The sequence below is a fragment of the Chenopodium quinoa genome, unplaced genomic scaffold (assembly GCF_001683475.1).
Source record: "Chenopodium quinoa cultivar QQ74 unplaced genomic scaffold, ASM168347v1, whole genome shotgun sequence".
NCBI lineage: Eukaryota > Viridiplantae > Streptophyta > Magnoliopsida > Caryophyllales > Amaranthaceae > Chenopodium > Chenopodium quinoa.
This window is the reverse complement of record NW_018743218.1, coordinates 4,024,871-4,039,103: the sequence shown is the minus strand read 5'-3', so window position 1 is coordinate 4,039,103 and position 14,233 is coordinate 4,024,871.

Below are 14,233 nucleotides of genomic sequence, written 5' to 3'. Positions count from 1 at the left end.
CTTGGAAAAAATAGAGGCACTTGTCGCCTGACCGACTGAGGAATCTCCCCAATGCCGCCAGACAACCTGTTAATCTTTGAACTTCCTTTGCAGTACGAGGCGACTGCATGTCTATGACCGCCTGTATTTTTTCTAGATTGGCCTCTATCCCCCTTTGATCAATCAGAAATCCGAGGAACTTCCCAGACTCAACACCAAAAACACATTTCTTGGGATTTAGCATGACCTGGTGCCGCCTGAGTGTGGCGAAAGTTTCTCGGAGATCTATAAGATGGTTTGTCTGAAGTTTGGATTTGAGAATCATATCATCAATATATACCTCCACATTTCTTCCTATTTGATTAACGAAGACTGTATTAATCATTCTTTGGAAGGTAGCAGGCGCGTTTTTCAAACCAAACGGCATCACAGTATAGCAGAATAACCCCTGATCGATGACGAATACAGTATTTTCTTGATCTTTCTTCCACAAGGGTATCTGGTGAAAGCCTGAATAGGCTTTCATGAAGCTCATCAAGGCATGGCCGGCTGTAGAGTCGACCAGTTTGTCAATCTTTTGGAGAGGATAGCTATCCTTCGGACACGCCTTGTTCAAGTCTATGTAATTTACACACATGCGCCAGGTTCCATTCGGATTCTTTACTAGGACAATATTGACAACCCAATCAGGGAAGTAGCATTGCCGAATGAACCCAGCATCTAACAATTTTTTTCACCTCGGCGGCTGCCGCCTGGCCTCTTTCTTCACCATGGTTCCTCTTCTTTTGCCTTACCGGCTTCTTTTTAGGATCCACAACAAGTTTGTGGACGGCCAGATCCGGGCTGATGCATGGCATCTCGTCCACTTCAAAGGCAAAGATGTCTTTGAATTCTTTCAACAAGTGGTGCAAGTCAGCACCAAGTTCGGCAAAAGCAGTCGTCCCAACGTTAACAGTCCAGTCAGGAAGAGAGTCCTCTGGGACGATGTCCATGTGTTCACCAGCCAGCTGAGGACGGAGTTCATCCGGCCTTTGACCGGCCGGTGATTGCTATTGCCGGTCTTTTTTCTCAGCCACCATTTGGTTGGCCTTTCTCTTCTTGTCGGCTGCTATTGGAGCAGACGCGGATTCCTTGACTTGGTCAAGGTCATTAGTTTCTCCACTAGGGCCGGCTGCGACCACAGTGCGCTTGACATCAGAGAGATAGCACTCCCTGTCCATCTTCTGGTCTCCCCGTAGGGAGCCTACTGTTCCATCATCCCTCTCAAACTTGAGAAGCATCAAAGAAGGAATGATAATAGCCTTAGATTCATTCAGGGTGGGGCTCTCCAAAATCATGTTGTAGGTCGTCAGTTCTTCAACAACTAAGAACCGGACCACCATGTGGCGTCCCTCCCCTTTCTCACCCAAACGAATGGGTAAGTCTATTCGACCAACCGGATGTACCACACCACCCCCAAATCCCACTAAGGGATGAGAGACCTGGTGCATACTCTCGGGCTTGTACCTGAGCTTGGCCAGGCACTTGTGACTGATGAGATCAGACGAGCTCCCAGTGTTAATGAGGATCCGACCAACTCTTTGGTTGGCCACTTTGCATTCGATGACAATAGGGTCATCATGCAGCCTCCTGATTTTGCCCTTGTCATCCTTAGTAATAACGACTTTAGGGAAGTAGTCCTTGGACGTCTGTCCCTCGTCGACTGAGTTAACATCAAGGCGCCTGACATAGTCTTTATTGTCCCGGATGGTAGGGCCGCCTCCAGCGAAGCCGCCTGCTATTGTATAGATCGGAGTTTCATCCGTATCCGAGCTATTAGCAGAGTGGGGCTTCTTTTTGGGCGACTGTCCAGGGTTAGTCTGCAAGGTAACCTTGGACCTCAAGATATAATACTTGAGGACTCCTTTGTCAGCCAGATGGTCCAACAGCCGCTTGAGGCTATAGCATTCGTTGGTGTCGTGGCCTATATTCTCATGGTAGTGGCAGTATTTGTTTTTGTTCCGATTTTTGGCGGAACCTTTCATAGGAGTAGGCTTGTCAATAGAGACCTGGTCCTTAATCTTCATGAGGATGGAGTAACAGTCTTTATTGAATTCGTACTTTAGGGAGTACGTTTTCGCTTCTCTCTTTTTCTTTTAGGATGGCTGTTTAGAAGTTTCAGTCACCCAGACTTGTTTTCTTTTCTTTTCTTCTTTCTTAGCCGACTGTGATGGCTGACTCTCTTTTTTGTCAGACCTCTTTGAGTCTGACTGCTTACTGATGTTGAAGAGTTCGGTCACCTGTATATAGGCGTCCGCCTCCATCAGTGCCTCTTGGAGGGTAGCCACCCTCTTTCTGACGAGGTCGAACTTGAAGGTCGACCAGTCCGTCAGACCTTTGAAAAAGTTTGTGTAAGCTACCTCATCGGACAGTCCTTGAATCTGATTTCTCATCAGATTGAACTGCCTGATATATGAGCGTAGCCCCTCCTTCTCTCCCTGCTGTATGGATCCCAAGTCAAGACTTGTTTTCTTCGCAGGGATATTCATTGAGAAGTTTGACACAAACAAGCATGCAAGCGTCTTAAAGTTATTGATGCATCCGGCTGGCAGGTTGCCGAACCATTGATGGGAGACGCCCTTCAATGTGGGCAGGAAGCATCTACACCAAGTAGCATCATCCAACCCTTGTAGATATATAAGGTTGGTGTATTCCATCAGGTGGTCTTCAAGATTGGTGGTACCATCATAAGTACCTACCAACACATTTTTTACCTTGGCCGACTATGCGGTCTTAGTTATTTCCTTGGAGAAAGCTGAAGGCTGTTCCCCAAATCTTAGCAGTCGGAGCTACCAATCCAAAGGCTGGACATTTTGTGTCGTTTGCCCCCCGAAGAGGGTAAGCTGCATACAAGGTGGTCCATACGGCATGTATGGCTGTGGAGGCGCATACGGGGCCGCTTGGAACATATGAGGACTAGAGTGGGCAGACATGCTTCCTGTCTAGTTCTCTTGGTTTGATTGAGAATACCTCATTGAGGCATTCTGAAAGCTGTCATTGAAGTTTGACGTGGCGACCGACTCTAACAGTTGCATATCTTTCTTTTGCTGGATTATCATCCGAGCATCGGAATATGTTTTCTTGAAACCATCCGGTTGTACATGCCGGATGACCTTCCTCTTTCCTGGCTCAGGAAACCGCAGTCCGGCCAAGTTTAACAAGGGCTTCAGTCCCTCCCTTGGTTTAGGGTAAGGGGTGGCCTCTTGGTCTTTGACAGGCTTATTCCTCCCAAAATGAGAGGGCTTTTTGGCCAACTGTTCCTTGGCGGGAATAGCCGTCCGCTTTTCAATAAGATCCTTTATCTCCCCTTTTAAACTTGTCATGAGGGTCATGAGCTCGTTTCTAGTAATGGGGATGGATCCTTCGGCCGCCTGGAGCTGACCTGTCAGCTGGCCGACTGTTTCACTGGGGCCTGCCTGGTTAGTGTTCCATTCCCTCCTTTCGGTGGGACGGATGCGCCGTGTCCTAAGAGACCCGTCAGGGGCCGTATGGGTGGCAACTTCATAGTCATCATCAGTATCTTGGTCTGAGTAGACTTGGACATCAACCATAGGTCGTTTCTCATTAAGAGGCGGTACAGGTTCTTGCGAAGTCATCTCGAAAGTACTCTCCCCACAGACGGCGCCAAATGTTTCTATATTTTTGTAATGTCCTTCGGGAGAGTTATAATTCCAAAACTGACTTCTGGACGCCTGCACCTGCAAAACAACGGAGACTCTTGTGGGTGGGTGTTCCGCCTCCGACGATCAAGTCAGAACGTGTTTGAGGAGTAAAGTGCGGAAAGTAAAGGGTCTCTCTTGGATTCCAAGAGAGTATCTGTAATGTGTAATTGCTCAGTTCGAGGCGTCTTGTGTCTGACTTTCTCTGATTGTGAGTTAATGTGAATTAAATATTTCTGAATAGATGTTCCTCAGAGGGAAACATCTCCCTTTGCCCAGTACTAGGTTTTAGTAAACCTAGGGCTGACTGGGCCTTGACTAGAAATTCGGGCCGTAGGAGGCCACCTTCCTAGTTGGCAATTCTTCCTGCCACGTGTCGTGACCTTGGACCTCTCACAAGGTGACACGTGGCGAGTTCTGGATGATCCACGTGGATGACACGTGGCGGGTCTTCATTGGTCCACGTGACGGGGAAAAATCCCCTAATCACTTCTTATGATTATTATGACTAATAATTGAAAAAACAAAATTCGTATTTTTCAATTTGTTCTAGCTCAATTTTCGGTAAATGTTCATTTTCATTTTGATAAATATTCATTATGATGTTAGTATATGATCATTCACATTCTTACCTTTGATCTACTAGGGTTCAATCTTGAGAGAAGACTACCTTAGTTTTGTTTATGATCATTCACATATTAACGAATGTTTAATGGGATTTAAACAAATGTTCATTTGAGTTTAAATAATACGTACATTCTCATTCTCATATCGTAGATATCCACGTAGATTGTAATAATACATGTTTAGCTTCATATTAAATTAATATATGTTCGTGAGCGTCATTTCAATATTATATTACATACATTTTAACTCTAATATTGATAGATTTTAATCGAATACTGATACATAATGTTCATTTAGTTATGTGTATATTCACACATATATTAATGTATGCTCACTCACATATTAAAAAATGGTCAAAAATAAATCACATATTGTTCATTCATCATAGACCCTTTGATGATTCCCATTTCAAAATATAATATAATCTTATAGTATCTCATCCACATATAATATCAATACATATTAAGTTGTGTTTTGACATATTGAAGTATTAATTAATGGTCATTTACACATTAATAGATATTCATTTGGATTTTGATATATGTTCTTTTTCATAATAATAAATGTTCATTTAGAATTTAATACATGTTCATTAAGATATTATACTTTTTCATTTGTTCTCATATTGAAAGATTTTTATTAATTTATAGTGTGTTCATTTCTATATTTGTAATTGTTATTCATTCGTAAATGTTCAATTTTGAATCCTTATATTTTACGTACTTTTGTTTGGTAGTGTTCATGGTTGTTATTAATTTTTCTTTTTTGAAAAAAAACTTGATCTCTTATTGCACAGGATAATCAAGTAAGGAAGTCGAAGGCGACATATATATTGTGCTCAAATTATATTTTTCATAGAAACACACAAATATCATATGATTAGAGGTGCAATAAGGAGGATATTTCTAGAACTTTATTATACCAAATGTAACAAAGAATGTTCATTTAACAAGACACATATGTATATTTAAGATTTAATGGTTCACTTTCATGTTTATGAGACAATTACATACATGTAGTAGTGAGAAATGTGTTATTATTGTAATTAAATTAAATTTATTTTATATTGGAAATTATTTTTCAACAACGTTTTATTTATAAGACGTATGTATTTGCATACATCTTACTATATAAGTTATTAACATTTGATGATACAAAAATGAACATCTGTTGAAACATAAATAAACAAAAATGAAAATTTGATAATGCAATACTTCTTAAGGTAAAAATGATTTGAACGCAGTACTCTTTATAAATAAATTTACTCTCATTTTTATTTATAGAAAATTCTAAAAATACAATTCAGAAAATATATTAATTTGAACAAAAAAACTCGTTATAAAAATGAACATATAATTATACAAAAATGAACATTTACCAATACAGAAATGAACATATTATTAAAATTTACGGAAAATTCATAAAAGAAAAGGCAAGGGGTGGGGCACGTGCGAAAGGTGGGGGTATAAGCAATGTTCCCTGCCCACAGGTGTAGGTAAAAATTTGTAAAATCAAGAGACATTTGTGAGCCCATATTGATTTTGCTTGTTTCATAGTACAATAAACATATTGATTGATTGCTAACTTTAACATAAATTTTTATAAAATTCTTCAATATGATGAAATTTACAACCTGTAGTAGAAATTGCTAGAACTATACAATAAACTGGTACAATTTTATAAAATGATTTTTCAATATGACGAAATTTTTAACCATAACTTTAGTAGAAATTGCTAGAACTTTAATAGAAATTGGTACAATTTCTATAAAAAATTCTTCCATATGACAAAATTTTCAACCAAATTGGCGAAACTTTAACAGAAATTAGCAGAACTGTTAAAATTTTAAAAAAAAAATTAAAAAACAATAAAAAATTAAAAATACATCAATTCGTAAACCACGCCTCCTACAAATATCATAACATCTATAGAATTCACTATGACGAAATTCAACAACAAAACCCTTAAATTAATAAAATGAGAACCAATAATAAAATTAACCAAATATATTAGTGAAATGAATTAATAACTCTAATTTTAGTTGACAAAAAATGATAGTACTCCACATATTACTTTGTATTTTTTATTAAGCTAAATTTCGTAATCCCATATCCATGTTTATGGATCCACCACGGTATCCGACTTACTATTGTACAAAAATTTGCATTTAGTGCACCATTAATATGAAGAATGATAATATTACAATACACATTACAATGCTAAGATCATGTCCATAATGTCAAGATACATAATTTATCCCACTAGCTTTAATCTACTATCAGTCTATCATCAATGAAATGCAAAAGATCAGACAACCCCATCTTCTCATAAATTGGCCTTAACATGTAAACTGATAAAAAAAAATTAAAATATTCTTTAAAAAATGCTTTGCACTATCTAAACACGCAACTTTAATTGCAAAATAAATCGTATCCAATAATTAACAAAATGTCAACTAAATACTACTATAATTTGATCGGAGTGTATCATTAACTTTACCCTTATACACGCAATGCATGCATAAGCCAACATTAGACATATGAGATCAAATCACATCGGAAAATATATGTGTCATATATTTTTTGATATAATTTGATCTAATATCTCTAACAACATTCAATATGTTAAGCGAAAATCCTTACTTATATTTTTTAATTATTCAATGTAAAAGCATGAATCCTAATTATACAATCTGATATTGCTTTTTCTTTTTTGTTTTTCCAGGAGAGAATGCAAGGGACGAAATATTTAAATACAAATCAAACACAGATTTGCTTAGTTACTAGTTTAGGACCCGTGCCATGCACGATAAGTCCAAAACAAATTATACATTAATTATATATATAGCTATATAGCAAACCAAATAAGTCCCAAAAAAAATCAGAGATATGCAATGAATGTCGGAGACCTAGATAGCTAGCTAATTAAATTATGAATAATACAAAACGTAAACATAAACCGATTAAATAAAGTAGAATAGTGAACTAAAAGTAAGATCACCAATCGCTTTAATTACAAATGTTTCAATTTATCTAATTTTTTTATAGAGCATTTAAGCAAGATACATTTAGAGTCCACATCTTGTGATTATGTTAGAAATGTCTAGTCCAATTTCATCATTAACTCCCGCAGATATCTCGTCAAAAAATCCATTGTCTGATTCACATTCTTCATCAATCGTCAATCTCTGAATTGAAGCAAATGAACAAATTTAATTGTCAGCTTAAGAATAAATTTAATCGCTATATAGTTTAGTGATAAAGGCATGGTATTACGTTTTTCTTAAAAATAAAAAATAAAAAAATAAAAAAAATTATGCATGATACTACTAATTAAGACTCTTATTTCAAGTAAACTATAAAACAATAAAACAAAACTTGATTTTTTTATTTTTACTTGTAACTTTAGGCTCCTAAAGTACTTCGTATAATCTAGCCAAGTAGTTATGAAAATGCAAAAAGACGAAAACATCGACAATCAAATTGAATACCAAATGTATATCTCTGACAATGCAATAGAAGTTGTAATAAGGTTGAAAATAAGCATTCATTCCTGCAAAGGAGAATGAATACACAAATTACATACAACATATACAAAGTATGAAAAATTGGTTAGCTATGGCTGTATTTTACCACCCTGTTAAACAAATGTATAAAAAACACCATTAGATTCATACAACAATATCTTGTAGTTGTTATTTTCAAGGTAGAAAAAAACATAAAATTATATAAAAATCACCTTTGCGTCTAATAACACCATTTCCAAAGAAGTTGTTTCATTAGGATAAACTTTTGAAGGTACAATCCATAACCTAATTACTCTAGTCTGTATAACTACATGCTCATTGATAAGACTAATATCGTTAATTGAACCCTGATTCTTTGCCATGATAAAGAAGATGTTTGTGGCTCCTAAACAAATTTATTAATAGACTTATTTATATAGTGTATTCAAACTTAACAAAATATAAATAAATAAATAAATAAATAAATTGGGTTAACCAAGTGTAGTAGTATGAAAAATTATTAGAAGAATTTACTTATGAAGCTTATATTATAAGATTGTTATTACTTTGTGAAAATATTGTGCGTGCATGTATAGTAAAGAGATTGTGGTATTAAGATAATGTATGTGTCCCATCTAACAGTAATAATTCACCAAAAAAAAAAAAATAATAATAGTAATGATATTGTGCGTGCATGTAATGGTAAATTCCTATTAATGTGATAATTGTGATACTTGCATCAAATCAAATCAATAATTAATTTGATTTTTTACCTTTAAAGAATAGTGCTATTGTGATAATTATTAATGTGTATATTAACAATTAATTTATTATAATAAATTGATCATAAGGAATCAATTTACTATAATTTAGAATCAAATATATTTATTTTTATAGAATGTTTTCTATTGTGATATTTATATATGTAAAATATTTTAATCAAAATATATTCAAATTTATACTTGATATATATAATTAAAAAAAATTATAGTGAAATATTTTATATAGGAATGAGATAGTTTAATTAAAAAAAGAAGAAAAGAAAAAAAAATAAGGGTTTTGGAGGGAAAATGACAGCACCAAGAAGTGACACGTGTCATTCCTGGTGTCTATTTCAGTTTTATGTTATTGATGTAAGCTTAACTTTAAACCAAAAGAGAAAGCAATGTCTTGTGAGTGTTCTTATAAGTTTAATGAAGTTCCACCCCTAACCCCTACTTTTTTTTCCGCTTACAATTAAACTCTATCTATGATTGTAGAATAATTAAATTAGTTATACTTTTACACTCAGTATATATAGTCTAAATATTTGTGTATCATGCTTGTTGGTGTAGTTAGTTAGGGATTCAGCATGTTTGTGAACTTGAGGTCACAACGTTAAATCCTTTTAGCTGTAATACCTTGGGATAATGATCTCTTACCCTCGCATCTCACTTTCAAGTACATGGCTCCTAAATATTGGACCAAAAATAATCCGTGATGGATGCAATCTAGTTATGGTCATTCTTCTAAATTTTTTATAAAAAGTTTGAATAATATTTGTGTGTTCTTCTTAATTACCTTGTATGTGATTAAGTTTCTTAAATTGTTTGATGAGCAGAAAAAACAATCAAAATCACGATTTATTGATTAATGTTTCCATTTTTCTATGGCAGTTTGAGCATATTTGCCTTTTTTTGAAATTATTTATTTGATTAATTAATATCACAATGTACCCTTATGTGATGATGGTGTTGACCTATTGATGTACTTTTTTAATTTTGAAATAATAATTGCATTTTGAGAATTTTGAACATCACTTCCTGCTCTTTTCACTTATACATTAGAGATTACCGCCACATTCGTTCTCAAGGTGTATTCAACTAATCAAAAGTTTATTAATACTAGAGTGTACCCGTGGAAAATGTATAGGATATATGTTAGTGTTATAAGGGTTATTTTATCATTGTTATAAGGGTCATTTTGTTCTAAAGTCAGTAGCGCAAAAAGTGTGTTGTATATAATTTTTTATGATTATTGAATTTTTAATAAGGTAGTTATTGAATGATTTTACAAAATGTATAATAATAATAATAATAATAATAATAATAATAATAATAATAATAATAATAATAATAATAATGAAAGTTTTTTTTAAAAAGGAAAATACTGGAACTTAGAGTGGCCATACAATTTTTTTTTTATATATATATAATAAAAAATGAAAAAGTGAAGTGTATATAATTTAAAGAATTGGAGTTTTCAAGTGTTGAGCTGAAAAGTTAGGAAAAATTGTGTAATTATTGTTTGGGTCCAATTTATTCCAATTGGGTCAGTCTACAAATGATCTAATTACAAGCTTAAAAGAGGTTCAACTCTCCCAAGCATGCCAAGTCAGTCATAGCAGGCCCGGTCAACGTGGCAAGCCCACTTGGCTTCAAGCCCCATTTAATCTATTTGAGGAAGGTATAAAAGCCTTCACTTCTCTCTCTCTCTCTCTCCATTCATTCACATTAAGCCTCAAGCAATTAATTCTCTAATATAGCTTTCTCTCTCTACAAAACACTGTAGTGACTTCAGCATCGGAGGGGCCTTCCTCGGCAAAACCTCCGAGGCAAGTTTGTTGTGCAGGAAACCCTCGTCCCTGTCATCACTTGGGCCGAGTCCAATCTTCAGCCCATAGGAAAGGTCCAAACGAAGGACCCATTATTTTCACTCGAAATAATTTGGCGTTGTATGTGGGGAAGACATTCAAAAACAGCCAAAAATCAATCTTAGCAACATGAATAAGAGCGCTAAGAAGAACAATCCTTCTTCCTCGAAGAAAGGTCCACCTTCTTCATCTTCATCTTCAGAAGCTGCCTCATCTGAGAAAGCCACGCCGGAGAGATCACCTCACACTTCTTGGCTCCGAGCCAGCCAAATGCTAAGATTCCAATCCTAGCCATCATTCCCAATCTCGCCAAGGGGGACGCCCCAAACAAGTCCTACTACGGAAGAGATGGCAAGAGCCCTTGTAGTCTTCATGGACTTCATGAAGGCTCAAACGGCCCAACAACTCCCACCTCCTGCTCCCTCAGTGCACGCTGACATCATTGAGTAGCTGAGAATCCTGAGAAGGAGGACCGGTCAAGGTGAGAGAGAACAAGTTCCATCCCATAGGGAACTCGAAGAAAATTGGGAGGAAGGTACATGGAGAACTGAACGGGAAAGAAAAAGAAACCCCCAGTTCTTCGAGGAGCCCGAACCCCGAAGTTTCAAAATCAGCAACACCGCTTCCACGCGGCAAGAAACTACTCACCAAAACGTTCACGAACGTATCGGCCCAAGGGAGGTGAGCATCCACAGCCGCCTCGCCTACCCTGACGGAACTCATTTCTACCCCGCACGGTCCCAGCCGAGGACAAAAACCACTTCCACCTCTTACAGGGGTGGAAGCGAGGTCCAAACGGCTGAGACCAAGGGAAAGGAAGTGATGATTCCCTCCAGTTCCCTATTTCAAAAATGGATTCTAGAAGAAAGATTACCGACGGTGAAATTCCTGGCACACATTACATATGATGGTACTTTTGACCCGAAGGACCATATTGCCTCTTACGAAGGGCATATGTACTTGAACCCCAGGTCCGAAGTGACCTGGTGCAAATATTTTCCGACCACTCTAAAAGGTGTTTCACAATCATGGATCACCAAAGGAGTGAAGGAAGGCTCTATAACCGATTGGGATGACCGCTCCAACAAGTTCAAGAGCAAATTCTCCACGGCAAACCGCCGAGAGAAAACGACTGCAGAGCTTATGAGCCTGTAGAAAGGGGAGGATGAAAGCCTCCGAGATTACCTGACTTGTGGCAACGAGTCCTCCGGAATATCTGGATCAAGGGCTGGCCATTTTTGCGCTGCGAAACGGGCTGCAAGCCAAGAAATTCCTGGACTTCATAGTCATGCACACCTCGCAAACCCTGGAGGAAGGCCTCAATGCCTCGGATAAATACATCTGAGCCGAGGAATAGAACAAGACCAAGTCCCAATCTCAAATAAGGACTGGTAAGGCAAAAGGACATCAGTCCGAAGGCCAAGGCCAAAGGAAAGGGAAGGCGAAAAACTCAAAACCATCCTCGGCTACTAAGCCGAAGAAAGAAAAGACCCCATTCGTAGGGAAATACGAATCCTACACTCCTTTCTCCCTTCCACGTGCTAAACTCTACAACATAACGAAGAACGAGGAGAAGTGGAAGAAGCCGAGGCCACTACCATCGTGGCGTCAAAACAAAAATAAAGACATATGGTGTAAGTTCCATAAATCTCCTAGGCATCACACCGAGGATTGTATTCAGCTGAGAGATTAGATCTAGGATATGGTCCGAAATGGGTATTTGAAAAAATATCTCGCAGACCGCCGCGAAGAGAAAAAGTCGAGCAAGACTCTCGGCATCAACTAGACTTCAGCCGGAAGAGGGACAAGTTGCAGGATAAGGAGAAACCTAGCATCCTTGTCATCACCGAGGGGACGAGCTCCCGCAATGCTCGAAAGCGCCACTTGAGGGGTCTGACCCATCAAGTCAATCACGCCTCCATCCGAGGTCCAAAGTCTCTGGTGCCGAACATCACATTCACACCCGAAGACTGCCGAGGGGTGGCATACCCCCATGATGATCAGCTAGTAATCATCACGGGGATCGCAAACCACAACGTCTAACGAACCCTTGTTGACAGTGGTAGCGGAGCAAACATCCTCTTTCAGGATACTTTCGACCAGCTCAAGCTGCAGTCTAAGGACTTAAGTCCGGTACCTTACCCGGTATCCGGATTCAATGGCTCTGCAACATATCCAGATGGGAAGATCACCCTTCCCGTCACCATCGGCAGAGACAGAGTAGCTCGAAACGTGATGGCCAAATTTTTGGTCATGGACGTTCCATCTGTAATCAATGTGATCATGGGGAGACCTATGATTCACCAGATTCAAGGGGTGGTCTCCACATATCATTAGATGATGACATATGTGTCGGAAAAAGGCCACTTCGAAAGAATTCAAGGGAGCCAAGAGGCTGCCTGAAAGTGTAACTACCTCAAGCCATCCAAAGAACGTCGTGAAGACAAGGATGATGAGGAGAAAGAAAGAGAAAAAGGACCGAAGCACCAAGAAGCAAAAAGGCTTAAGTGCTTTGGCCCAAGGGGCCCCCTCCCAAGAAAAATCAAAGGGCTCCTCATTCGAAACAAAAGATTCGGAAGGCCAGCTGAAAACTGGGAAGCCTGCTGAGATTGACAACAGGCCAGATTGTGAAGAGTCCGGTTCCAATGCAATGGAGGTGGACCAGCAGACTGAATTTATTGAGTTGACCAAAGGAGACTCAGAAAAATGTGTCAGCATCGGGCTTGGACTTGACCCGAACATCCGAGTTGAACTTATCCAAGGACAACCGAGATGTGTTCGCGATCTCAGCCGCAGACATGCCTGGGATTGACCCGAACCTCATCCCTCACAAGCTGAATGTCGACCCTACCTATCAACCAGTTAAGAAAAAGAAGCGGAATTATTTCACCAATAAGAACCAAGACATCGCAGGCGAAGTCAAGAAACTTTTGGATGCAGGCTTCATCAAACCCTGCATGTATCTGGAATGGCTGGTTAACGTGGTAACGGTTCAGAAGGCAAATGGCACTTGGAGAATGTGCGTTGACTTCACGGACCTAAATAGGGTTTGTCTGAAGGACTTTTGTCGCTTGTCAAGGATCGATCAGTTAGTCGACTCAACAAGTGGCCATGCTCTGCTTAGTTTCATGGACACATTCTCGGGGTACCATCAGATCTTCATGCACCTCGACGACCGAGCAAAAACGACATTCGTTACGAACATCGGGGTGTACTGAAAAAATTTCATGTACAAGCCCTTTGGGGAAGAACAATCTATGTAAGTGCATCTTCTGAAATTAATGAAAGGCCTCTGAGCCACCATTCTTATCAATTTTGCAAGTTTCTATTTTCTGTCTTTTATGTTTTTTTAAAAGGGTTTCTCTTCGGCACTGTCCAAAGTATAGCCCAACAGTGGCATTGTACTTCGGATTGCCGCTAAACCTACCCAACAGGGAAAAATGATTTCACACCCAAAGTATAGCCATATGAAGGCACGGTACTTTGGATAAATCAGTTCCTTGGGGCAAAGGGACTGTGGACGAATTTAAAGCATAGCTAAACGCTGGAACTATGCTTTAAAGGAGTTATGTCTGAGGCATTGCTAACCTCTGGCACTGCGCTTCAGTTAGCCGTTCCCCCGAAAAATTTTCAAGGATCGAGAGAATACTGCTCTCGGAGTCCTAGACTTCTGAGCAGGCGAACTCATAGATTCTTCAAAAAAAAAAAGGAAGAAAAAGAAAGGAAACTTCGAAAATTATGCTAAGTGGTACGAGGAAAGGCGAAGCAAGACTTCGTCTGTGCAAGTAAAAC